Source organism: Phacochoerus africanus, chromosome 15 (assembly GCF_016906955.1).
Source record: "Phacochoerus africanus isolate WHEZ1 chromosome 15, ROS_Pafr_v1, whole genome shotgun sequence".
Classification (NCBI taxonomy): Eukaryota; Metazoa; Chordata; class Mammalia; order Artiodactyla; family Suidae; genus Phacochoerus; species Phacochoerus africanus.
In genome coordinates this window covers 9,711,411-9,739,283 of record NC_062558.1, presented here as the reverse complement: position 1 = coordinate 9,739,283, position 27,873 = coordinate 9,711,411, and the positions used below count along the sequence as shown (strand labels likewise).

The following is a 27,873-nucleotide window of genomic DNA, read 5'->3' as shown; positions in this document are numbered from 1 at the left end:
TAACCTTTGGATTTCTTTTGGGGGGGGGGGTATTTTTTTCAATTGTTCTCTGGGCTCTTTACAAAGAAAGGCACAATAATTATTTGATAACACTCCAGTAATGTTGGGATGATCACATAGTAGCCAATGTAGTTTATGGTTGAAAATGTACTTTCTGCACTTGTTGCCTCAAAACCCCTGAACGATGAGTTTACATGGCAAACAGAAGTTGATCTGAATTAGGCAACTTCCCCTGGATTTCTGTCGTATTTGCCGAAACAATGGTCGTATCCCCCCAACGTTCTTCTCGGTACTTGTAAGGGTCTACACATAGCCTGTTTCACAGGGCTGATCCACACTCCATATATAAAAAATATATGACCCATTTTTAAAGGAAAAAAAAAATCCGTGTTCATTGTTCAGCCAGACCACACATGGAAGTCCCTGTGTCCTTTACGAGCCTTAGTCCTAAGCCAGTTAACAGTGCCCTGTTCCCCCAGCCTCATCCCTCGCCCGGGAGTGGAGTTAAAGACTGCGCTCCTAGGCGTGCCTGAGAGGACATCTGGCCACAGCTCCTTGGAGGGGAAAATAAGGAATCAGTTCATCTATACATTCTACTGCCAATTATGCACAGAGCGCAAACATGCCTTGCTCACATTTATTATCCCATAAATATTTTCCCCATGCGCAGTATGGTATATTGGAACGCCATATGCACGCTGAGACGGGGGCCAAGTTCAGGTTGCCGTATCTACGCCAAGCAGCCCAGAGGTCTCTGCAAGGAATACTTGCTCTACGAAGCCTGGAGTCTCTGGGCAATTGATCCCTCAGCTTCGACTTCGACTTCCTTTTAGCTTAAATCAGACGTCTTTGGGGCAAGGCAACCCACCCTAAGAGTGTGTGAGTGGCTAGTTACACTGCACTTCCCCTGGGGAGTTCCCGCTTGGGCTGTGTTTGAGGCACCAGCTCATGCTATGGAAGGGAACTGGGAAGAGACATTTCTCTTAGGAGGCCCTAGAGTGTTCTTGATAGGAGGCTGCAAATGCATTCTTTTCTGCCCTCAAGTTCAATGACCAAAAAAAGGAACCGTGCAGCTCCAAGGCCGGGGCTATGAGATCTGGCATTAAGATCAGTTTAACAAATACTATACGGATATAAGCATACGACTGGCTTAGAGACTGGATCTTAATTCTTCCCTCCATGAAAAAGAAATGATAATGATGTGACATGATGGAGGTGTTAGCTAACTCGACAACGGCAATCATACTGCGATGTATAAATGTGTCAAATCAACATGCTGTACGCTTTAAACTTACACCTGATATGTCAAATATATTTCAACTTTAAAAAAAAAATGCATGGAGAAAGAAAAGAGCCATGCAAAGTTCTGCCTTTCCCAAACTGCACTCTGAGTTTCCCAAGAGCAAAAGCGGGGGTGGGGGGGGGGGGCGGGCTGCAGGAAGGACATAAATCCCCAACTGGCAGCCAGCAGTGCCCATGGCTCTCACAGTCCATTTTCACTATGCTGAACACTTGTGGGATGAGCAGTGACCCAGACAAGCTTCTGGAAGAAGTGCCTTGAGGGGACGAGTGAAGGGGGTGGAGGGCCAGGTAAATGTCACATGTGCAGTGGTGCTCCAGTATCTGGTGAAAACACAGCCCAGGACGTGCGATGGAAATGTTGTGAAACTGGGTTATGATTGTGTACAACTATATATGTAATAAATATTACATATATATAGTTGGTTGTGTACAACTATATATATAGTAAAATGCAGAGTTTAAAAGAAAGAAAAGAAAATACAGTCCAGGGGTACAGACAGAGATCAGAACACCATTAATCCTACATCTCAGGTTTGATGTGTCAGCAGCTCTGACAATGAAGACCCACCATCTGGACTGAGAACTCTTCCGATTCATCAAGAAGAGAGTCAACCAGGGGCTCCAGACTTGAGAAGGACAGATAACAAGCACTGAAAACATCAGGGTTTACAAGGTAACATTCCCTTAACTACTTGATTCAAAGAACTGAAGCCCCTCGCTCAACCCCAGAGTCCTGGGTTAATTGGAATGTCACCATATATCATGCCCTGCCCTGTCCCTGCCAACATCTTAGGAGAATTAGCCAGGACACAAATAAAGAATTCAACCTCACATCCAGAAGCAGAGACTGGAATGGGAGACTCTTCCTTTTAGTTTAAAAAAAAAAAAGAAGAAGAAAAGAAAAAGAAATGGTCCAAGATTTGTAACAAGGAATAAAAAAGGAAGTCCCCTTTTAAAAACTGTACTGCCGCCATTCTTGTCACCAGTGTTAATGAAAGGGTGATGGGACAGTGTGATGTTCCCCCTCCAAATTCCCACCCTGCCCCCATTTTACTGGGTTACCTAGGACCACACACTCGCCTTATCTGTTCTTTAATTCCTCCAACAGTTCAGTTGCTCAAATTACTTTGAGCTTCTTGGAAGAGAAATGTGTCATATACACAGAGTACTATTCTTATTACCTATCTCAAAGGGAGAGCTTAAATTTGTTACTATGAAATGGGTTGACTTCCTTTTTGGTTAAACTAAGTAATGAAGCATGGGCCATCAGTGGTTTTAAGCCCCTTAGATATAGAGGTTATATAAATACAAAGCAATATTGAAATGAAACTTCTTTAGGGCGTTTGCCAAGGGACCCAGCATTAGGAATATCTTAGAGGAGAAGATTAAATGTGGGATAGTATAATGAAGTCTTACTGCTGGAGGTTCCATTAGGGCCAGTTCCAAGTCCCGCTGGATGTCTGGGTGATTTAGGATACAGAGAGCAACCAAAAAGTGGCTAACTCCAAGAAGAGTTTTTAAACCATTTCACTGTCTGCCAGTGTAGTCCTATGGCTTCAGAGATTTCCCAGACTCATTACATTGAAAATTATCAAGACTTCAGGATAATAATACCTTATATTTTTCACCTTAAAAAAAAAAAGTATTCCCTTTTCTAATCATCAGGTAAAAACCTCTATGAGAAATCAGATTCCTTTGTATGAGCAGAAGTTCTTTGAGTTTGCTTCCTAGTCATTTTTTTTCCTCCTTTTTAGGGCACCCATGGCATATGGAAGTTCCCAGGTCAAATCTGAACTGCAGCTGCCAGCCTACACCACAGCCACAGCAATGTGGAATCTGAGCAGCATCTGCGACCTACACCGCAACTCACGGCAACACCAGATCATTAACCCACTGAGTGAGGCGAAGGATCAAACCCACATCTTCATGGACACGAGCCAGGTTCTGAACCTGCTGAGCCACACTGGGAACTCCTACGGGTCATTTAAGATCCACAAAAGCTGTACCTAAGGTGAATGAACAACTGTCACGACAGGAAGCAGCACCCTGGCCAAGACTGTGAACGTCAGGAGGCTTGCTCTGGAACTGAGAGGATGGAATCACCCTACAGTTTTCCCTTCACCAACCTCCAGCCCTAGTCTTCCCCCTCCCTAACTACCCCTTACCACGCTCACAGCCAAGGATGGTAATGAGACATCAGGATACTTTTCCTGATGTCATTCTTTCTGGTGTCACTTTACAGAGTAAAGAAAGTTGAGAATAACAATGAAGCTAGCAGAGAAAACAAAAACAGGGATGTACTTAACAAAGCATCTTACAAACATAATGTCTTATAAATATATATAAAAATTAAAATAACTGTCAAGCTAAAAAGCAGAACAAACACTAGATTGGGAGACCAAACACCTGACTTCCACCCCATGCTTTTAGCACCTTACAGGTGACCACAGATAAGCCAATTGTTTCTGGGCCAAAATATCTGTCCCTGGTGAATGAGGACTACAAATCGGGCCCTCCCTACCTCACCAGAGGCTCTGTGGAGCAGAGCAGGTCCTGGGTATGGCCATGCTTTGAAACACGTTACGTCTTATACATATAGGTAGTATTGTTTGTCCTGAGGGTCGAAGCAAACAGAAACAATTCAACGATCAAGTTAGAAATTTCAGTTGGTCTGAGAAACACAATAGTGTACGTCCATTCTCTGACCTCAATGGAATCATGCAATGAAGATGTTTTGGCAGCTGAAACACTCAGGAAATCTAAAATGCTTCAAACATGTTAAGTGGGCAGGCACCGGCTTTGAAACAAAAAAATGGTTTCTTATTTGACGCAAAAGCAGAACCAAATCTGCCATCTCTCGAGAGAAGGTCCCTCTCTTGTCTTTCCAATGTGCTCTTAGCCAAGAACCATCTTCTTTTGTATATGAGACTCTATAACGACAAAACAGTGTTACTTGATTCAGGAGGAGATGATATTCCTTTTGATTCAACAGATGTTGCAGACACGTCCCTGCCTTGAAGAATCTGGCAGAGTCTCCTGAATTTTCGCACTCTGGGGGTCGAATCCCTAAGACTCTTCTCCTTTTTTCTGTCCTTCACCCGGGCCTCCTCAGTCACACTGCCTCTCCTGCTGGCCTGGACCCTATGGAATTCGCACCATCCTGCTCAAGTTCTCTGCCACAGACACTGCCCGGGGAGGTTGTCTAACTCCCATTCTGAGCCCCAGCCCAGGGTGTTCTCCAGCAGTGCATCCGTCAGCCGGCAGCCCATGGCCACCTGGAACTCCCAGAGGTCAGTGGTGTGCCCTACCCACAACCTGGGCAGAGAGCTGGATGAGTGGCTGCTGACCCCAAGGCCAAAGAGCCTGGGTTGTCTTAAACAGCAACCTACATCAAGAGAACATTCTATCATTCCTCCACTCAGCCCTTCTTCCTCTTCTTTCTTGTCTTCTTTTTCTTCCTTAATTCTCTTTTCCCTTCTCTCCTTGCCCTAAGTGACAGGCAAGCGGCGGCATCTACAAGTACCCATAACACTCAAAGCCAAAGAGCTTTCTGACTCTTTCGCATTTGCAACATGGCTACAGCAAGAAGCTGCTGTTTTCTCTCTCCCCATCTTTTTTCTTTTTCTTTTTTTTTCCTTTTTGGCCATGCCCAAGGCACATGGAAATTCCTGGGCCAGGGATCGAACTGGAGCCATAGCGGTGACCCAAGCCACAGCAGTGACAACACTAGATCCTTAATTGCTAAGCCACCAGGGAACTCCCATGTCTCTCCCCATCTTGTTCCAACTCCTCAGCAATTTCTTCTTGTGTGTTTAGAAAACACCATCAATTAAGTCCTAGGGGAGCACCAAACCACCACCCCCACCCCAGGCTTTGGTGCTGGCCTTAATAACCCAGGCTCGGGAGTTCCTGTTGTGGTGCAGTGGTTAACAAATCCGACTAGGAACCATGAGGTTGTGGGTTCGGTCCCTGCCCTTGCTCAGTGGGTCAAGGATCTGGCGTTGCCGTGACCTGTGGTGTAGGTCGCAGACAAGGCTTGGAATCTGGCGTTGATGTGGCTGTGGCATAGGCCTGCGGCTACAGCTCCAATTCAACCCCTAGTCTGGGAACCTCCATATGCTACGGGAAGCAGCCCTAGAAAAGGCAAAAAATAAATAAATAAAAATAACCCAGGCTCTCTCTCCCATGAGCAGGAAGTCCCTTGACCTTCCCCACTCTTCTCTCACACCTCCCACAAAACCGCCCTTTGCCCCCTTGCTGGTCAAAACCAAGTCAGATGGCAATGACTTTCCCAAAGCCAGGGGGCTGGGTCAAATTGTTGCTTTCGAGGAGGCAGCAAACAATTTCAGGGCTGGCTCCTTGGTTCTTCTCAATTTGAAACAACCCAACAATGACAACTACAAAAAAACTTCCAAAGAGCAGCAAACTCTCTTAGTATAAAAGAGAAAGGGGAAAATGTTGCTTGGCAGTTTCCCCCGGAGGCTAAAATATGAATGACAGTGTACACCCAAATCTATGCTCTTCTTAGTGAAAAAAAATGCAGTTGGACTTAAAGATATAGGTAAGGGGGAAAGGATGAGAAGGTAAGGTCTAAACAGCCAAGAATCCGACGTCTCTTAAGCAGAATTCTTGGTATTGTTCCATTCAATAAAGAGAGGGGATTTCTAAACTTGAGCAGCTCTGAGGTGAAGTGCAGCCAGGAGCAGGGACAAAGGCATACACGGCTCTCTGTTGCCATCCAGTGGATGAGCACCGCGTGATCCAGAGATTCTGTGCTGAGAAGATTCAGTGCAGAACATTCAGCCTGCCTAAGATGCTGCTAGCTCCTCTAAAGAATTACTAAAGCTTTCAGAATGTCCCTCTCCTTCTCCCCCTCCTCCCACCTTCCTCATCAGCTGCCTTTGTTTATCTTTGAAAGAAAAGCATCTTGGCTGGCCTCTCCTTGTTGACTGAAAAACTCAATACTCAAAAAAAAAAAAAAAAAAACCCAGCTTTTGTGGCACTTGAACCAAATCTGCAGTTCCCCTAATTGGTCTAAAAGATGGGAAAGAGGAGTGTGGAGTGAGAATCAATGAGAACCAGGGAGAAAGTGAGAGACCCGGGCCTCAGCTGAGCACCAAATGGTAAATAAGCCCTTTTATGGACTCATTTGGTCTCAGCCCTACAAAGCTCCTCTAATTGAGGGAGGAAGCAGACAGGCAGTTTTAAGTGACATTAGATTCTTCCTGAGGAATGCTAAGGTTTGTGGTTGATCTCGGGAGCAGATAATAGGATTCTCAAGTCACTCTTTCAACCCATCGGTTAGTTAACCCGGAATGAAGTGTTTAGTTCCAACTGTGCTGGAATTTTTGTTTCAAGCATATACCCGGCTTTTCCCTCAGTGGGTCCCCAGCTTCTGGTTTATGCTCTGATACAGCTGGTCCAAGCCCAGGGCTCAGGGGGCTTTCTTTTTTTTTTTTTTTTTGTCTTTTGTCTTTTTTGTTGTTGTTGTTGTTGCTATTTCTTGGGCCGCTCCCGCAGCATATGGAGGTTCCCAGGCTAGGGGTTGAATCAGAGCTGTAGCCACCGGCCTACGCCAGAGCCACAGCAACGCGGGATCCAAGCCACGTCTGCAACCTACACCACAGCTCACGGCAACGCCGGATCGTTAACCCACTGAGCAAGGGCAGGGAGCGAACCCGCAACCTCACGGTTCCTAGTCGGATTCGTTAACCACTGCGCCACAACGGGAACTCCTCAGGGGGCTTTCTAAACGGAAGCCAGGTGCCCATGGTATCTGTGCCACACGGACACACATGGTATCTGTGCCCTAGACACGTGAAAACCTTAGGATATATTTCAGGTAGTTTCAAACTGCACACCTGAACACTAGGTTGCACTGGGGTCCCACAAACCCTTGCATCAAGTATCTTTAAAAATTACTTTTGCCTTAAAAAAAACAAATAAAACGTACTATCAAGTACCTTACATGTCACATTTTAACACATCAGGACACCAACAAGTTAACTTGTGTGTCTGGACTTTTTAAAAACCTAGGCCTATGCACGCCGGCTCATGCAAGATCGTGCTTGAATGTTCCTTTCAAATGCACTGGCTGGCTCAGGCCGTGTCAGGTCAGGCTCACGCACGTCTGCTCAGAGGACGTGCTCTCCCAGTGTGTGGTCATTTGTACAGTAACCAGCAAAGAGATGACAAGACATGGGATCACGGCACAGTGCAAATAGTTTTAGCATTTATTGTACATTTTGGATGCTTTTCCTTTAACTTATCTCTTTGTGATATATGATATTAACAGATGTTAAATATTGGTAGTCATTCAATTTAACTTTTTTTTTTTAAAGAATCCAGCTCTTCCTCTTTCAGGCTCTGAATCCATGTGTTTGGAAAGTATCTAGAGACTGGCCTATAAGCTCATTTAAAACTGTTACCATTTGCCAATACTTAGCTGTATGAAATTAGAATTTTCCCAGTACTGTTCTTCCCGAACAAAACAAATATTATACTGATAAAGCCAAGATAATGTTTATCAGCAGATTTCATGACAAATATAGCCGTGGACCTCTATTGTCTCCAAAGGGTATACAAAGAAATAAGCTTCTGGAGTCTGTCATGGGCTGAATTATGTCCCCCCCAAATCACAGGGTGGAGTAGCTTAGGCTAAAATCATATTTGGAGATTAAAGTGTCCAAAGAGGTGATTAAATTAAAAGAGACCATTAAGCTGGGTCTTAATCCAATCTGACCCGGTCCTTCTACAAAGAGGGAATCTGGACACACACACAGAGACACGAGGAATAAAAAGCAGGAGAAGGCAGCTGCCTGCAAGTCAAGGAAAGAGACCTCAGAAGAAACCAAACTGCCAGCACCTTGATCTCAGACTTCTAAGTTCCAGAAAATCAATACCTATTGTTTGAGCCACTCAGTCTGGGCCTTTGTTATGGCAGCCCCAGCAAACTAAGACAAAGTCTAAAACAATTAGGTCTGAAATTTCCCACTCTACCACATACTACCTGGGTGGTCTTTAAAAAAAAAAATAGCTCATTGCAGTATAATTTACACACCCTAGAAGGTATCTATTTTAAGTATACAATTCAATGAGTGTTTTGTATACTCACAGAGTTGTGCAACCATCACTGCAATACTGGTATAAGCATGAGAGCTAACCTCCCTCGGCCTTCATTTTCTCACCTGCAAAATGGAGCTAATAACACCCTTTGCATGGGTTTATTTTGAGGTTTTAACAACATAACAAAAACAGTTGAGGAGTTCCCATGGTGGCGCAGTGGTTAACGAATCTGACTAGGAACCATGAGGTTGTGGGTTCGATCCCTGGCCTCGCTCAGCGGGCTAAGGATCCGGTGTTGCCGTGAGCTGTGGTGTAGGTTGCAGACGCAGCTCGGATCCCACATTGCTGTGGCTCTGGGGTAGGCCAGTGGCTACGGCTTCAATTAGACCCCTAGCCTGGGAATCTCCTTATGCCACGGGAGCAGCCCTAGAAAAAGGCAAAACAAAAAAACAAACAAAAAAAAACAGCTGAGAGGTGTGTTTGTTTCCTTCCTTCTGCAGTCATTCTTAGAACTTGGTGCCCTTCCACCCTAACCCAACTAAGTCTCAAATGCTGGTTGCTTGCTGGCTCCATCTTTCTCACCAAGGCTCCAGACCTTGCAAAACTTGGCACATGATACCATTCACTCCTCCTACCCTAAGGGTATGAGAGTTAACTCTGAGTCCCCCCAAACAATCTTCCCCTGTATGGCAGACAGCCACTGACAGCCACCAATGATCGCTGCCTCATCGAACTCATGTCCTTGAGTTTTAATGGATCTAGTGACTTCACTCCCAGGGAAGAGCATACAGCAGAAATGATGGGATGTCACTTCTGAGATGAGGTGACAAAAAGCTTGTGACATCCCCTCCGGCTGCCTTGTTTACCCATTTGCTGAGGGAGGTGAGCTACCACATTGAGAACTGCCGAATGGAGAGCCCATGTGACAAGGAACGTGTGCCTCTGGCCAGCAGCTGATGGGGACTTGAGCCCTGCCAACAGCCATATGTGTGAGTTTGGACGCAGACCCTTCCTTAGGGGAGCCCCGAGGTGACCACAGCTACCACCAACACTTTCGCCGCAGCCTCTGGGAGACCTTGAAGCTGAAGTACTCAACTGAGCTGCACCAGGATTTCTGACCCACAGAAACTGCAATTTAATACATGTTTGATGTTTTAAGCTGCTTAATGGGATAATTTGCTATGTAGCAATAGATAACCAATACACCTACCTCCAAGTACTCTAGAAGGAAGAGGGTCAAAACCAGGCTGACCACTCTGGAACAGTCCCTCCTCTGCTCAGTGCCAAAACACTATTAACGGCCAAGGAGCTAACAAGTAATATCAGCCCACACTTGCCTCTAAGAATTTCCTAGACTGTCAGATACTCATGGCTGTTACCTCCTCTTGCCATACTCTGCAAAAAGCACAGTAGTGCCTGTGTCCCCATCTCCTGGAAGGACCTTACCACCCCTCCTACCCTAGAATTCATTTTGGGTTGGCTTGTGACCTCAAGTCCCTAATGGGCTGGGAAAAGTTACGATTTTAGAGAATATGCAGCTTTGTCTCATTGTTAGGGCAGAAGCCATGTTCTCTTATGGTTTTCTACCTCTTAAGTGAAAGTGGAATCCCAAACTGGGTTGAATTTTGATCTCTCCCTTCCTTTACTTCTGACCAGATTCTGTGACACAGGCCCCAGAAAGTCCACATGACTTTCTGGGTTTATCTGTTGAGACTGGGTCTGCAGCTGACTGGCCCCACCTATTCCACTAATCCCTAAAAGCAGACAAACCTACTGATCTGGAAGCAAGAAATGAGGGCTGCCCTAGCAATGGAATTTGAAGACCATCATGGCTGACCTTCACCCACTGCTTGAAATTCCCACCATTAAAGCTAGTAAGGAGTTTGATAACAAATCTGTTGAAGGTAAGCTAACACAGGAAAAAAATTGTAAACGTGGGTGTTGGAGATTTGGGGTTTTCGTCCAATTACCAACTGGGCAATCTGTCTTGGGCAATTCACTTCAATTATCTGTGAATCCGTTTCCTAATCTATTAAAGAAGAATCTACATGATATGCCTTATGACAACATAAAAATGAATTTACAAATGATCACAAAAAGACTTCTCCTCTCCTCTCCTTTGCATTTATTTCACTCTGGGCTTCTTCAGAAGATTCCACTATTACACTGGGCTCTAAGCAGACCAATTAAGTTTTAGGAAAGACGAAGTAGAACTGCAGTAACTAGGATTCTCTGCATGTTTCCCAGTTTTTGTTTTGTTTTTGTTTTTTGTTCCCATGTTCTGTTTTTGTTTTGTTTTGTTTTTTCCCCTCTAATAACACTCCCTAGAACTGAGACACTCCTCCAACTTTGGTGAGGGTCAGTATGGTCTTCAGACCGCAAGTGATACCCAGAAGGTTGTCTGTGCCAGGCAGCCACCTACCAGGACGGTGCACTCCAGGTCGATGCCATACTCCTGGGACATGCAGTCGAAGATGAAGCGGCGGGGCTTCCCTGGATGCTGGCTTGGCGCTGGGCAGCCGTTTCCGAAGCTCAGACCAGACAGCAGGTGCCAGTGATGAAACGGTCCTTCCCAGATGGGAGTCGGCTGCCCATAACGGTGAGCAGGCAGCCAGGCTGCTGCTGGTAGCGCGCAGCCTTGGGGTGTTTCCTGGAGCTGAAGTGCGGGCCCAGCGAAGCCCACACACGACAGGCAGCATGGCTGGGCGGTCGCCCTGCAGCAGTTCGGGCCACACCTCCACGCCGGTGACGCCCATGGCCTCCAGCTCTGCGCACAGGGCGGAGCTGCCCAGCGCTTAGGCCTCGGGGCCCCACGTGTCCGCCAGGCGCTGGAGCAGGTGAAGCGCGGTGCAGCAGGCACGCGAGGACCTCGCGGCCTGGGCCCAAGGCTAGGCACCACAGTTCTGTAGGTCTTGATGCAGTAGGTGATGAAGCCGAAGCGCCCACCCCGGGGCCCACAGCGCGGTCAGGGCCGCAAGAACGCGGAGCACCGCCGTCTCACTGCGCAGATGCGCGCCGACGCCGCCAACAGCAGCGTGTCCACGCCCACCAGGCGCTCAGCCGCACGCAGCGGGCATCGTGGCTGCCACCTCCTGGCCTCCACTTCCGTCACCACCACCTCCTCCTCCTCGCAGCCGCCCGCCGCAGGCTTCCCCAACCCCTGAAGCAGACGCTCAAGCTCCAGCGGTGGACACATGACCTAAACCTGGCCAATCTCAGTGCTTTCATTCCTCAGCAAAGTTTGATCTAAGAAAGAGACATAGGAGAGCCGTTCTCTTAGACTCTCATCAAAATTCTCGAGAAGGTAGTTTTCCTCTGTGTTTTCTTTTCTTTTTTTTTTTTTTTTTTGGTCTTTTTGCTATTTCTTTGGGCCGCTCCCGCGGCATATGGAGGTTCCCAGGCTAGGGGTCAATTCGGAACTGTAGCCACCGGCCCACGCCAGAGCCACAGCAACGCAGGATCCGAGCCGCGTCTGCAACCTACACCACAGCTCACGGCAACTCCAGATTGTTAACCCACTGAGCAAGGGTAGGGACCGAACCCGCAACCTCATGGTTCCTAGTCGGATTCGTTAACCACTGCGCCACGACGGGAACTCCTCCTCTGTGTTTTCTACACCAGGAGAATGTGCCTTTGGGAATGCTGGCTACCACTTGGAGAGAAGCTTTCTGCCCAACGAAGCCAAAACAAGAAAAGGGGGAAGGAAGAGAGGACGAGATCTCTGGTGGAGCCATGTTCCGGTTCTAAGTTCCAAGACTATGTGAGCAAACCTGGAACCCTTCCCAGTATGTGAATCCACAAAAAGAGCTAGTTTGAGTTGAGTTTCAGTGACTTGCAACTCCATCGTGGTAAAAATGCAGAGATTGAAAGGATGTGGGGGTAATTAAAACAAGCCCTGCAGGATGGAGCACAGAACAAAAAGCTTTGGGCTAAAGTGATGGGACGCTTCAGACAGGGAATCCAGGGACGCAGGTCAAATGTCCAACATGAATCTTTTTCAAATGTACTTGCGGGAGTTTGCCAACTACTTAGAAAATGGAGAAAGAGCAGAGGGTTTTTTGCAAGATCCCAGTCACACTCTTGGGCAACAGGGTAACCTGGGCATGGTTTCTTTCAAGCTGTATTTGTCTGTGAAAGTCAGTTGATGGAGCAACCTGTATCCATTTAAATGTAACAGAGCAGCTCATGTTGTCTCTAGTGCAGACAGCCTCTGCTTTTTAAGTGCAGTGTAGTGCTGGAAACAATGTCATTGATTAGATTGTCATGTTACAAAATTCCAGCTGCGGGTACACTCAGAGCAGAGGCATTGTGTTAGAGGGGAAACCAGCAGTGTTGGAAAAGCATTAAAAGTGGAGTCAGACACCATACTCTCTCACACGATCCCACTATATGCAAGGGTGAGGGGTGTCACCTCAGCTTTGGAGCCATGAGATGCTAACAGCTCCTATGGGGAAAGAGCCAATAGCCTTGGCCTTGGTCTCATTAGTACCAAGCTCTAGCCAGCTGAATTAATCATAGAAATGAACACTGTCTATGTAACCCATGTAGTCCCAGGACAATTAAGCTCTGGGTTTAAAGGGAAGTTACATTTATAGTAGCAATCCATATTTTGCTGAGTTTTTCCTCCCTGCTTGCTATAATGGAATATCCAACCCCTTAGCAAGTTCCCCAAAATTATGTCTTTGACCTCAAGGGGCATTTAACAATGCACAAAAAAGCCCTGACAGTCGCAGTACAGTCTCCACCTCCATCCTCTTTTTTTACTGTCCTTTTTCTCTGCCTCTTTGCTGTCACCAAAAAAGGACTGCCATTGGCGTCCTTCAGATGCCAGCAAAGCAATGCACTAAAACTATATTATGCAGACATAAGGAAAAATTCTCTTCTAATTCCTAACGCCCATCTACAGGAACCACCTCTGTGACAGTGACCCCAAAGAAGTGGTGTGGTATACTTCAAATTTTAAAGGGATCTGCCATCCATAGCATTCTTTTCCATTCCCATGGTCCCAGATGTGAACCCAGGATGCTGACAGGAAACCAGGCTTCAAAACTATGGTCCAGCCACGCCTCCCAGTGTCAGAACACGTATTCACCTTCCAAACACTCAGGCCCTTCCTGTCAGCCAAAACATCTTGGAGTTCCATAACCAATCTTTGTGCTTCACTTTGATGCTTCAGTTGCATATGCATAATTTCTATTTTTGTATCACATAATAGATCATACAGTGGTTGCTATTGATCCAGGAATGTTGAGAAAAAAGACAGCTTGCCTAAAAGAAGAGGGTCACGCCGTAGTGTGCTTCACAGTATAGTAAAGATGAATGTGATCAAAATCATCTGAAAAGGACAAGATGGAATTTGTTTTTCTCTCTGTTCCTTGCCTGAAGCTTCTGGAGAGATGTATGAGCCATTACAATTGAAAGTTAAGGAGTTCCCGTCGTGGCTCAGTGGTTAACAAACCTGACTAGTAACCGTGAGGTTCGATCCCTGGCCTCACTCAGTAGGTTAAGGATCCAGTGTTGTCATGAGCTGTGATGTAGGTCACAGACGTGGCTCAGATCCTGAGTTGCTATGGCTGTGGCATAGGCCCGTGGCTACAGCTCTGATTAGACCCCTAGCCTGGGAACTTCCATATGCCCTGGGTGTGGCCCTAAAAAAGACAAAAAGCCAAAAAAGAAAAAAATAAATGAAATTGAAAGTCAAGATATAGGAGTTCTCCCGTGGCCTGGTGGGTTAGAAATCTGGCATTGTCACTGATGTGGCATGGGTTCGATACCTGGCCTGGGAACTTTTGTATGCCATGAGGGCAGAAAGGAAGGGAGGGAGGGTGGAAGGAAGAAAAGTCAAACTATAAGATGAGAGAGAGGGAGAGAGTAGATTTGGACTTAGTCCACCAACTAGGTAAATTGATCTTTAATCCAGAGTGCTTCAAGTTTCTAGAGTTCATGGAAACTTTTTAGATTCAAATTCAAATCTTAGATACCAAAACCACTTCATCTTTCTAATCCTATGTTAGGAACTTTCTCATATATTATCCCACTTAATCTCCAGAATGAAACTGTGCCAGTTATGATATTTGAAACAAAATATACTGCTTTATCTTTTGTTCTCCAAGTTAACACATGTTCACTCTGAAAGAAAAATATCTGATAAAATATCAGATAAAATATTTTATCTGATAAAAAGAGACATTTTAAAATCATCCATGATTCCCCTTCCTAGAGAAAAGTATTTTAACTTTTTGATATGTATAACATATTCTTCTACCATCTTTTTCTATGCATATATAACATATAATTTGTAATATTACAATTTCAAAGCTACTTTTTTTCTGAACAAGATAGAAGTGAAGTTTACTCCATAACATGAAGTGTAATTTTTTTTCTTCAGCATATTAAGGTTATCTGAAGTTCTGTCAGACACCACATACCATGATATAGTTAGTGGATTCCCTATTATTGATTTAAACCTTTTCTAACTTTTAATTATCATAAATATGCTTTGATCAACATTCTAGTAGCAAATCTTTGCACAAATCATGATTATTAATTCTACATGTGCTAGAATTTCTGGGTTCTAGCACATGTACAATTTTAAGGCTTTTCTTCTGTTCTGACAAATATCCCTTTAAATAAGCTATAGCAGTTTGCCTGTCCACAAGTGGTATAAAAAAAAAGTACTAATTTCCCTGCAACACTGCAGGCAATTTATTTTTATATTTGCAGATTTTTTTGGAAGAAAATGTTAACTTTCATTTGTTTAAAATGTACAGTTCTTGACATTTACCAGGGAGGCTAAATATTTTTCATAGGTTTACTGTCCATTTACATTTTCTCCTCTGTAAAGTGATGTTCGTTTTTTTTTGTCTCTTTTCTGTTCTTCTTTTTCTTATTGATTTCTAAATGCTTTATTATTAAATATCCCATAAACGCCATAAATATCTTATCCATAAGTACCAAAACTGTCTCCCAGTTTGCCTTTTAATCCTATTTAGTATTTGATATAACTAAGTTTTCATGATAAGTTTTTATGGAGTCACGTTATTTCATATTTTTCTTTATAGTTTTTATATTTTCATTCCTCGTTAGAAAGGCTTTCCAAGACTGGTATTTTTTAACTACTTCATTATCTTTTAGAACTGTGGAGTTTTCACCTTGAAATCTTTACTTTGGGTGTCGTCTGAAGCAGACATCTACCTTTATTAAATGGCCAGCCATTATTAGATAGTCTCTTCTCTCCCCGCGGGGTTGAAATGACAGTCTTATCACATAAAAATTTCTGTCATTTTGAGTTTACCTCTGTTCCATTTGTTGACTAACCCAGAGTAACTCTCATCATTCTTGTGTCCTGCCTTTTCTGCATATCCTACTCTACCACTGGGAAACTGATCCCTTTTCTACACAAAATGAAGACTAGGCATCTGTTTTTAGATTTCCTTGAAAAGCAAAGAGTGAAAATAATGATTAGCCACGGACAGTTTTAAATCAAAGAGTGTCATTCAAAGGAAATCATTGCTAAAGTAATGGGCTTTCCTCCTAGTGTTTTTGTTACTCTTAGCCATTAGCAACTGAAAGAGAAAGAAAGAAGAAAAAAAAAAAAAAAAGTCCTGTTAAAACACTTGTCTCTCCCTTTATTAACCCTTGAATTACTTGGAGATCCAGTTAAAGGAAGGTGGGAATTGACCAGAATGGCAGTGCTATACAATCCAAGTATATTGAGCAGAAAGCAGTGACCCATCCACATGGCCATTTCTGTCCGCTGCTGCTCCTTTAACATGGTAGAGTAAGAATCCACTTACGATATTGGGTAGTGTAAATAGGCCTTTGACCCTGCACCAAAGACCTCTATCATTCACCGTTCTGAATCTGTTTCTGGTCAGCTCAGTGGGCCCAAGCGCAGCCCTAATGAGGCTGAGGTCATGGGTTCAATACCAGTGTGGTCTAATTACCAGTAAGTCAACTGTTTCAGGTTCTCTGCTTGTACTTCTAAACCAACCCAGCCATCTTTGCATATGCCCAGGTTTGGTCGCACAGGCAACAAGGTGACAAAGCAGAGATAAATCAGTACAAATCTCCCACCATACTGGGACGTTGCACTCAGTGCCTCACTGTTGGCAGGTCAGTAGCAGGGTTCTGAGTATGAGCAACAGGAGCACATTTTTCTATTGGCAAGCCAGCAATCAGTAATTTGCATCTACTCCCCCCATCCTGCAGAGAGGCTGCCAGACTCCCCTCTCAAAGGACCTATTACTTATTATTCTAATTTAGAGGAGCCAGTTTGTGGAGGTAGAGGGTGTCCCATTCTTTAACTGGAATATTTGTGGTAACCATCCAGGCCCGGGGTGGGGAGGGGGGAACTCATTCGAAAACTAAATGAAGATAGAACCTTTCTTTTTAATTTAATCACAAAGTAAATAAAATCTGTTAAAGATAATTTGGAAAACAAGGAAAGAAGACATCCATTCTCACCAACGGGAACTTTAGACCCATTATTTTACTTTTTCGTCCCCATTTAATGCATTGCACAAATAACATTTTATAGGAGGTACGAACATTTTTCGAGGACATGGAAATCACCTACCATCTGTTAACACAGTGACTTTTCAATTTTCCCTAGATCCTCAGTCCTCACCCACAGAGGCACGGTGTTTTGAGCAATTCGTCATAAATGCTGAATTTCAGAGACACAGACCCACCAACCCCCCACAAAAGACCCCATAATTTAAATCTTCCAGGAAACAGAAGATGCCTCAATAGTCTCAATACCACTTATACTCCGCACACTAAAGAGGTTTCTAGTCACAAGTATGCAGGACAATATCATTTGGAAAACATCAAGATGGGGGGGGAAGTCCTCCTACCTAATACAAATGCAGCAGAATGGGCTCTTCCCTCTAGACGGACTGTCATTTCTCATGGCAACACTTTGCGAAAAGCCAGCCATATATCGTAGCCCCTAAGTATGAAACCATGGGTCCCTCTAACCACACAAAACAGCTGTGCCCTCAGAGGAAAGGTCATCTGCTGCAGTCGTGTTTCTTTTTACTTTTAAAGAAATGTCAGACCGTGTTTTATGCGGTCCTTCTGACAGGGTGCTGTTTATTGTATCACCAAGCTGCCAGAACTTCAGGAACGAGGAAACTGCCATTATTTGGAGAGTATATATCTTTCTGACTTGCAGGAAAGATGAAAATTAAGAACGGCCCTGTTTTGGAGCAGGTCAAAGTATTCTTTGACAGTCTCCTACAATATTTCAAACATCTTCCTCGGACCCATAAAACCTGCCGCTCACTGCCCTTGGCCCAGCTGAAGCTGTGGTGGAGGAGATAGGACGTTTATCGCAAGTGTGGTGTGAATGATGCCACTTGGCAAAAGTTCCTAACCAAGAACTTTCAACCCGCTTGCTTGGTGCCCCCAAGGACCACAAAACGTAGCTAAGGAAATCACGCAACGTTAGGAAATGATCATGATGGCTAATGTGGATCCAGTGCCAGATTCTGTGCTAAGCCTTCTACACCCATGACCTCAGTTTGTCCTCACGTCTCTGTGAGGACACAGTGAGAAACCTATGACACAAATAAGAAAACTAAGATAGGAAGTAATCGAGCAACTTGCCTCAAGGTCACACTACTGCAAAGCCCAAAATGCCAGGATTCAAATCCAGGTCTTGTCACTCTGAGCCACCCCTGTAATCAAATGGGCTGATCACAGGAAGTTTCCCAGACAGTGAGGTCCCAGCAAATAATAAGGATCATCTTTGCAGCACATACATGTTCCTAGTCCGATCTAAACTGGATCTGAGCAAATAAGCTCCCTCCACGTGGTAGCAACTGTTTGACAGCTTGCACTTGAAATCAGATCTCCGTGACCTCCAACTCTCATGCCAAAGTTCTTGACCTGGAGAGTTTTCCAGAGATGAGAAATAAAGGGAATGGGAAACATTTTCAAAAACCCGCTCCAGGTCTTAATTATCTCCGGGATCAATGGGGGAGGAGCTGCGGTAAAGTCACCTGAGAGTTCTGTTTAAAATACCCGTCCAATTCTGTTTCCATGTGTTTTTTGGCCCTGGTGTAGGTGAAATTTTAGGAATGCCAGGCTGCTTCAGAAATCAGTTTGGATCTGGATCAAGCTTATGCGGGGCAAGCAGTTACTAAACTAAGTGTAACCTGAGTAGTTAGCCGACCTTGGCTGGGGTCACCCGCTGGCTGTGGCATTGTTCAGTCTCTGCCAGGTCCCTGCCAATTAGACATCTCTGTGGAGATGGGGAAACCACCAAGTTCAGCCTGAGTAGGTGAAACAGACAGGAGGTTTTCTTCTTCTTAAAGACAAAGTCACAGGGGAGGCTGACAGCTCACATACAGATTTACTCTCTCTCCTCCCCTCCCCCCAGCTTGCTCCCACTTCACGTTCCCCTCCCTTGCTCTCCTTGGGGGGCGGAGGTGGTTAGGAGAGGGGCAGGCAGAGAGCCCACGGTGGAAATCGAGGGATAGGTGGGCTGGCGTCTAGCCCCTGCTCTGACACTCACTAGCTTTGTAACTCTAGCCAAGTCACTTAACCTATGTCTTTCGACCTTCGTTGCTTCATTTTTTTTCAGCAGATTTGTATTAAATGGCAAATGAAATGTCCATATTTCACTGGTGACATGAGGAGTTAGGCTAAATGGACCCTGCCATCCTCTCGAGTTTTAAAACGCTGTGACTCGATCCCTCTTACGTGATGCTCTTTTTTTTTAGTTCCTTCCTTCCCTCTCTGGAAGCTGCATTCCAGCCCATCTCTAAGTCTCTCTCTGACTTGGAGGCAGAGAAATAAAGACAGAGAGGAGTGAAATTTGGAGGTGTATGGAATCTTTTTTCCTTTCTTCCTTCCTTCCTTCCTTTCTTTCTTTCCTTCCTTCCTCCCTCCTTCCCTCCCTTCTTTCCTTTCTTCCCTCCTAACCCCATGGTACCTTTCTTTGATTTGTCAGGAAAATGTTTCAGGGACTAAGGAGCCCAGTCTTCATTCATTGCCTCATTCAAGCAAACATTTTGCGTGTCTGTAATTGCCAGTATTAGGCATGATCATTACTGCGATCCCCAGTGAGATCTGGGAAATATTTACTCACATTCATTGGCAAACTGTGGTTCCTTGGGGAACAAAGGAACTGATGTGCATTGTAATCATTCGCCTCTACAGGAGTGTCTAAACCAAGCACCTGGACTACCTTAGAAATGACAGCCTCAGGAGTCCACTGCCACAAAGCCCTCCGGATAAGGACAGTCAGTAAGTGCCAGCTCTGCGGAGTGCATCCAGCCTTGCTGCTTGAGAAGAACCTCAAAGGGCTTGAGCAATAGCTAGACCAGCAGTATTTAAGAGAACTTTCACTATCAGGGAAATAGTCTATATCTGCATTGCCTGGAATGCAAACCGCTAGCCACGTGGCTGTTGAGCACTTGGAATATCACCAGTGTCACTAAGGAACTGGATTTTAAATTTTATTCTATTTTAATCACTGAAATTTAGCTAGTCACATGTGACTAGTGGCGAGGTGACCACTCAGGGCAGCCCAGATACAGAACATTAGACACTCCTATGAAAGGACACAGGTCTCCTAGACAGGCTAGAGCAGATTATGTAAAATGGAAGTCAGATAATATTGTATAAGACGATGAAGAGATCAAGAGTAATCAGATCCTGAATCGTGGGATTGTTAAGAGGGAAAGAGCCAAAACAAGAAGGAGGGATCTTACTCTTAAACAGTTTCCAATGTCCTGTCACATAGTACCTCTCAAGAACTTCATTGGATGGATGAATGCTTCTGGTTAGGCTTTTTTGGTTATTATAAAGAATGGAGACCCACCTCACCAGCTGAAGCAAACAATGGCAATTGTAGAAAAGCTATGCTTGTTCTACACAGGGATTAGGCTCTTTCAGACTTACAAAATCAGGAGCAGAGCTAAGTTTCATGATAATTGGGTGGCTCTGGAATAAATTTCAACCGTCATGGAAAAAAACAACAGCATGATGCTAGACACTCGTGAATACTGTATAAGCATTTTTCTGGGTGATAGCTCTGATAAGTGCTGATAATAACCACAAAAAAAGGTTTTTAAAGGGTATATCAAGAACAAGAGGATAAAGAAATCTTCATGTTTGTTGGGACAGAGGTTGATATAATTGATCAAGGATAGAAGTAGAATTACTTGGGTCCAGTTTCTTTTTTCCCTCCCAGATTATTTCAAGGAGATTGATCTTCATATTAAAAGAGGTAGCGGAAACATTGTATGTAAGAGGGAAACCAGAGCTGGTGACAACACACCTCATTGCTCTCAGCAAGTTCAGGTTTTCAGATCTGCACAAATGATACCACCAGGGTCTTGTAGACATAATGCAACCTGAAATGCTCTCGATACTTTCTTAACAACTGTGAGGAATGCAAGAAGTCTCAGGAAGCTGGAGAGGATTGAATGTGTTCGCAGTTTTCAAGAAAGGGTAGAAAAAAGGTTCTGTAAACTCGAGACTAGTGGGCTTGATGATAATCTCTAGAACAATTTCAAGGTGGGTTTTAAAGGGAATGCTTTGTGGACATACTTCGAAAGGAGAGCAGTGCTCCCCAAGAGTCAGTATGAGTTTATGCAGAATAAATCATGCCAGTCTAACCTTTATTCTGCTTTTGGCACTGGGAATTGCAAGACACGTAATACATCAGACTTCGGCAGGGCCTTTGACAGGGCCTCTCATTAGATCCTTATGGACAAGATTAAGAAATGTGAGCTAAATACTGGTATCTTTAGATTAATAAGCACTTGGATGGTTATTTTCACAGAGTTGTGATTAATAGACGGCTGTCACCTGAAGGGAGGTTTTTACACTGGGTCAGAGAACTATGTGTCCTTGGCCGGCTCTGCTGCACATTTGCATGACTTAGATGAGGACAGTGATGGTATGTTTATTAAATCAGCAGATGACAGGAAACGAGGAGGGATAGATAACAGATTCCATGCCTCAAACCTCTCAGGCTAAGACAATGGGCCAACTCCAATAAATTTCCAATGTGAGGACCTGCCCTAGTTCACATTGACAAACACCGCACCCCCCTCCCCAGCTCCTTGAAAGACCAGAAGGGGTGAAGCCAGGAAAACCGTGCCTGAGTGATTAAAAACTCAGCTTCTACCAATTTCCATGATTAGACCACCAGAAACAAGTTGCCTTCCCGTCTCTTGGTCTGTTTTGTTTTGTGGTCAGTAAAACAGGCAGGACGTCTCTTATCTCCTTCCCTGACTCTTGTCAGGACTAACCCCTGGAAGGACTCCTCAGGGCCTTGTCCTGGCACCTTGCTCTCCAGGAAGAAATTTCCAAGGTTCAGCGACAATCACCACCCCCTGCGCTTTGCTCCCGCTCCTGGTGACGAGCTCCCCTCACCACAAGCCGGGTCTTGGGATTCACCTCATGATGGGGCTTCTGTCCACATCATGACCGTCCTGGGCTTGTTGTGCAAAGTTTCACTGTTCTCTGTCCGGTAGGCTCTGCCTGATCTCTGATGTCACCTCAGAGCCCCAGCCCACCCTGCTTTGTCCTTTAACTCTTTGGGACTAAAGGCCACCGTGACATATGAGAGACGATCGAAGCTGGTTGTGTTCAAAAACCAGTTACACAAGGGGCAGCAGTAGTTTGATGATGAACCCAGAAGCCAGGATGATTCTAAGCTCTGTTACCAGAGATAAGGAGTCCAGCATAAGAAGTGAGCAGCCTCCTTCCCCTTGGTGCAGACTAGACCATGATGGGTACCAGACGGAGCAACATTAACAACTGGAAACTTCCTCGGAGAACAGCAGCAGAGTTAAGAGGCTTGAAATTGACTAAATAAAACAAAAGTTGAGATGCTTAGTTTCGAAAAGACCATGATAGACACCCACAGGTTTTAGGTCTGGCATGTGAAAAGGGATTGGCATTATTCTACCACACAAAGCAAGCATCAGTAGGTAAAAACTACGGATCAGATTTTTTACAATAATCTTTAACAACCAGAACTGTCTGCGGCTGGCCCAGACTATTTAAGGAAGTTTTGAATTCTTTTTTTTTGGTCTTTTAAGGGCCACACCAGCAGCAATGGAAATTCCCAGGCTAGGGGTTGAATCAGAGCTGTAGCTGCTGGCCTATACCACAGCCACAGCAACGCAGGATCCGAGCCATGTCTGTGACCTACACCACAGCTCATGGCAACACCAGATCCTTAACCCACGGAGCAAGGCCAGGGATCGAACCTGCATCCTCATGGATGCTAGTTGGGTTTGTTTCTGCTGAGCCATGATGGGAACTCCAGAAAGTTTTGAATTCTTTGTTGCTAGAAGTGCTCAAAAAGAGATGGGGCATTATCTGTGATGTTACAGTCGGAATGCATGAGCTGGTATATCGCTAACTAGAAGGCCTTCAAAGCCTTTTACACCCTTGGTCTATGATTTCATAATTACATATCTGATTTTTAACTTGGACTCTTTTTCCCTGATTCGCCTTGTCTACTATTCCAAGAATATACTCTAGAGAAGATATATAGTAAGTTTGCAAGGCCAGGCAGGGGAAAATTGGGGAAGACCAAGATTAATCCTTCTTTGAAGATACAGCTGGTAAATATCTGCTGGGGTCTCCAAAATTCTCCTCATCATTTGTAATAATCCTTGCCCTCACCCTGGCTCCCTTGGGTCCTTTGAAATATGGCTTCAGTCCTGTCCTGTTATCAGACTCTGGACAACAGGTCAGCTTCCCTCCCAAGCCTTCCTCATCTCAGATGGGAACTGTTCCAGGACACTGTGGCCAAGCTTGGTGGAGGGGACCTCCCTTACTCAGTCACTGAAACCCACACCAGGACCTGATTGGCTCCTTCTTATCCCATGATAAGAAAGAGAACAGAGAAAAGAGGGAGTGATAATGGAGAAGAGGCTGACCAGGCTCATCCATTTTTCTGTGTCGGCCCATGGCCGTTCCACTTCTGGGCCTCTTTCCATCCCTGGGCCTGTCTCTCTGGCTAAACAGCCTCCAGGTGATGCCCAAATTTTCTTCCATGCCTTTGGGCCTTCCTAGATGAGTGTCCTGTCTGCATCACTACCAGACTTTGTCCAAAACCTCACATCTTTTACCTGGAAGAGGAAGATCTGGCTCGATTGCCTTCAGACAGGGATGGCGTAATTAAGTGTTATCCCTCTTTCCTAAACACTTACAGTGTCAAGCTGGAAGCTAGAAGGTACTTCCTTTCACAGATAAGGAAACAAGCCAAGATAAAGAATATTGAAGGACTGACAAGTCTCAGGGCATGTGTAAATGGAACCTGAAGTATGTGGATAGGAAGTGAAGCCAGGTGACAATTAGAGGGTTTTTTTCAAATCTGATTGGAGAGAAGGAAAGATGGGAAAAAAGAAAGAAAAGTAGGAGGAAGGGAGGGAAGGAAGGAAGGAAAAAGGAAGGAAGGAAAAAGGAAGGAAGGGGAGAGGGAAGGAGGTAAGGATGGCAGGAAAGAAGGAGAATGGTGGTGGTTGCCAGGGACCAGGGGTGGGGAGTCATGGGGACTTACTGTTTAATGGGAACAGAGTTTCAAATAGAAAAGATGAAGAGTTTGGCAAATGGATGGTGATGGTGGCTGTACAACAGTGTGAATTGTTTAATAACACTGAACTGAATGCTTAAAAAATAGTTGCAGTAGTACATATTATGTTATGTGTATTTTAGCACAATTTCTTTGGTCACACCCACAGCATGCGGAAGGTCCCAGGCTAGGGATCAAATCTGCATCACAGTAGTGACTCAAGCCACTGCAGGGATAATGCCAGATTCTTAACCTGCTGAGCCACACAGGAACCCCAGCACAATTTTTAAAACTGGGGGGGGGATTGCTTTCAAATCTAGATTTTGATTTTGTGATCTTTTAATTAGAACATCTAAGAATCAGCACATAAGTAACACGATACAGGCCTCAGGAATCTGAGACATGATGCAAAAGTAGGTGAAAAAGTAAGGAAGAAATACATCTAAGCTGGAAAGTCATATTTCTCATGGACAAGAGAATTTCCTAACTCAAATTTAACCAAAACCAACACTTGGTTTTCTGGACTGTCAGCCAACAATAGATTCCCAGCAGCATCTCTGAAGAGAGGAGATAGGGCAGAGAAGAGATGTTAGAGGAAGTCACAAAGTCTGGAAGAGATATTGGATAATGATTAAAAGCGTATATAAAACTAATAAAAGTCAACAGACTGAGGCCATTTGGTGCTGGAGCAAAGAGCTATTCATAGCTCAGTAGGCCCTGAGGGCCTGGAACAAGGACCAATGCACATAATAAAGACACTAGGGCATCATCAGAAAAGTTAAATAACAGTCAGTGTTCTTAGTTAATAAAAAAAGAAAAGAAGCAAATACTTTTTAGAGATACAGTTGGCCCTCTGTATCCACAGCTTCTACATTGTGTGTTCAGCCAACCACAGATCAAAAATACTTAAAAAAAAAAAAAAAAGATTCCAAAAAGTTCCAAAACGCAAAACCTGAGTTTGCTGCATGTCCAGCAACTATTTACATAGCATTTTTATTGTATTAGTGATTAAAAGTAATCAGAGATGATTTAAAGTATAAAGGAGGAAGTGGTAGGCTATTTGCACTAATGCCATTTTAATAAGGAACTTGAACATCTGAGGATTGGAGGGGGTGGCGTACTGGAACCCAAACCCCCATGTGGTGAAGGACAACCATATTCTCAGAAGCTGCTTTAAGTTTTTCCCCTAAATTTGCATCTAAAATAGAATCCATTCAGTTGTTTAGAAGATTCACCGATGCGGAACCCCCATTTTCCAATGATGCTGGGTAAATAAGTGTACTGGAGCGCTCCAGAATTTTCAGAATTCTGCCATTTATACTGCCTCCTTTTGGGGGGAAGGAAGGAAGCCGCAAGAGGATTTTTCTTCGTACATTCATTGCCTTACTCCTTCATGTGTGTTCTCAGTTAACCCTTATGGGCCACATGGAACCAGAGGTCAATGCAAACGACAGGCAGCCCATTCTCCAGGCTTAAGGAGAGGCAGCGACCTCTGGGAAGGATTGATATGTCAACACTGCTCAGTGGGCATGCTCTCAGTAGACTGGTAGCAACCTGATCCAACCAGTGCTCTCTTTGGGGAAGGGTTAATGCTATGAAATAAATAGAAGGTGGGCCAGTCCAGCTCAGCTCCCTGTTCAAAAGCTGCTGCTTGGAGTTCCCGTCGTGGCACAGTGGTTAACGAATCCGATTAGGAACCATGAGGTTGCAGGTTCAATCCCTGCCCTTGCTCAGTGGGTTAACGATCCGGCGTTGCCGTGAGCTGTGGTGTAGGTTGCAGACGCAGCTCGGATCCTGCGTTGCTGTGGCTCTGGCGTAGGCCGGTGGCTACAGTTCCGATTAGACCCCTAGCCTGGGAACCTCCATATGCCGCGGGAGCGGTCCAAGAAATAGCAAAAAGACAAAAAAAAAAAAAAAGCTGCTGCTTATACTCAGTGAATCACTCAGAATGCTTAAAACAAGCCCATTGGACAAAAACAAGAAAGATTTATGCAGCAATATGGAAGAGAGATGGTGGTGACCTGAACTGGAGCAAAGGCGCTATGTCTGGGAAAGGGGAAAGCTAGGTGGCCTGAATTAGAAGTTGGGTTCAAAAGATGATAATCATTGACTGGTTGTGAAGCCAGTGAAGAGTTGCCAAGGATTAGACTTCTAGATTCAGCAGTTATGGTGGATAGCGGTGCCATTCAATGAGATGAAGAAGAGTAGTCCACAAGTAGTCCACGAGTAGTCCACGTGAAAGGGACCCCAACAACACTAGTCTATAGGGCAGGCTGTTGGGAAGGACAGGGTGGAACTCTCAGGTGCAAGCTGCAGCTGCAATACACAAGGGAGCCTTCTGCTCTTAAGGCCTTTTGACCCAGAGTGTCTAGGATGATCTCCCTTAATTGAAGTCAGCTGATTATGGGCTTTCATTACACCTACCAAATACATCCAACACCTAGACTGGTATTTGATTAAATACCTGGGAATGATAGCTTAGTCATGTTGACACATAAACTGAGCATCACAGATAGACTGGCGATTCAGTGAGGAGGCCAATGTGGCTGGACAGGTCTGAATAAGCAAGAGGGTAGTAGGTGGTGAGGTTGGAGAAAAAGGGGAGGGCCTGAAATGAAGGGGGTTGGAGGCCACTAAGAAGAACAAAAAGTTTTGAAATCATTATTTCAGAGAATCAGAGGGCCCAGCTAAGGCTGAAGGACATCAGTTTAGAGTACACCCACCACTAGGGTGATTCTCCATAGCAACGCAGCAATCCCAGTTCAGGCTAGTTGAAGTCAGACCTTTGAAATTATCCAGGGTTTTTCCGAGTGGACATAGCAGAGGAAGGAATGGGGGCAGGGAAGTTAAATGGCAAGAGAAATGTGGAAACCACAAACCATGGGACCTATGCCGGGTAGCAATTGAAGTGAACCCTGGACTGGGGAAGAGCTGGGCTTCAAGAGGCTCAAGGAAGACAATAATATCAGACCATAGGACCCAGGGACAGGTAGCCTGGGGGTAAGTGCACGAGGACGATTGAGAGGTCCTGGTCAACAGGGGAGTGTCTACAACTATCCTTTCATGGATGGGATGGTTGTGGGTTGTGATGGGGAGCGTGGTGTCCCTGTGGAAAGGGTGGCTGCTAAGCAGTAGGGTCATGGTCGCAGAGACAAGCAGGACTGAGAATGGAAACCAGGAGCATGAACCCCACATCCTCACTGAATGAAGGGTGTTTTCCAGGACGGCTAGTGCTATAACCAGAGGGGAGAGTTCTCCAGCAAAAGCTGGAAGATAGCAGGGCTTTCCTTCCACCTGGAGGCAGGTATGGAGTGAGAAACGAGAATGATCCATTTGAGAGAGCTATCAGGCAAGGCAGGGTCCTTAGAAGACAGCCTGGTTTCAGTTAAGGCATGAAATTCGAGGGACTCTTTAGTGAAATGGTTGAGGTTGCAAAAGATTGCTTCCCATGTGACTGTGGAAGGATTGACAAGGAGAGCAGAGGGAAGGTAGGTGGGAGAGAGGGAGCAAAGAGCTGTAAAGATGAGAGTAAGTTGGAGTTCCTGTTATGGCACAGTGGAAACGAATCCGACTAGGAACCATGAGGTTCCGGTTTTGATCCCTGGCCTCGCTCAGTGGGTTAAGGACCCGTCGTTGCCAAGAGCTGTGGTGTAGGTCGTAGACAGGGCTTGGATCTGGCATTGCTGTGGCTCTGGCGTAGGCTTGGCAGCTACAGCTCCAATTAGACCCCTAGCCTAGGAACCTCCATATGCCACAGGTGCAGCCCTTGAAAAGACAAAAGACAAAAAAAAAAAAAGATGAGAGAAAGTTAGAGGATCTTGGGTGGTGACCAAGAAAAACTGGGAAGGGAGGTGTGATGGATTTACGGGTGTTTAGTTTTCTAGAAGAGTTAAGTCACAGCAATCTCCTGGTGGATGAGACAAGGGACATTCAGGCTCTGAGTCATCCAGGGCTGG

At 45.0% G+C, this 27,873-nt stretch overlaps 1 pseudogene; it reads right to left on the bottom strand.

Moving 5' to 3' along the window:
• Nucleotides 1-10,691: 10,691 nt before the first annotated feature.
• LOC125116297 (glycerol-3-phosphate phosphatase-like) lies at nt 10,692-11,563 on the bottom strand (annotated as a pseudogene).
• Between the last annotated feature and the right edge of the window lie 16,310 nt (nt 11,564-27,873).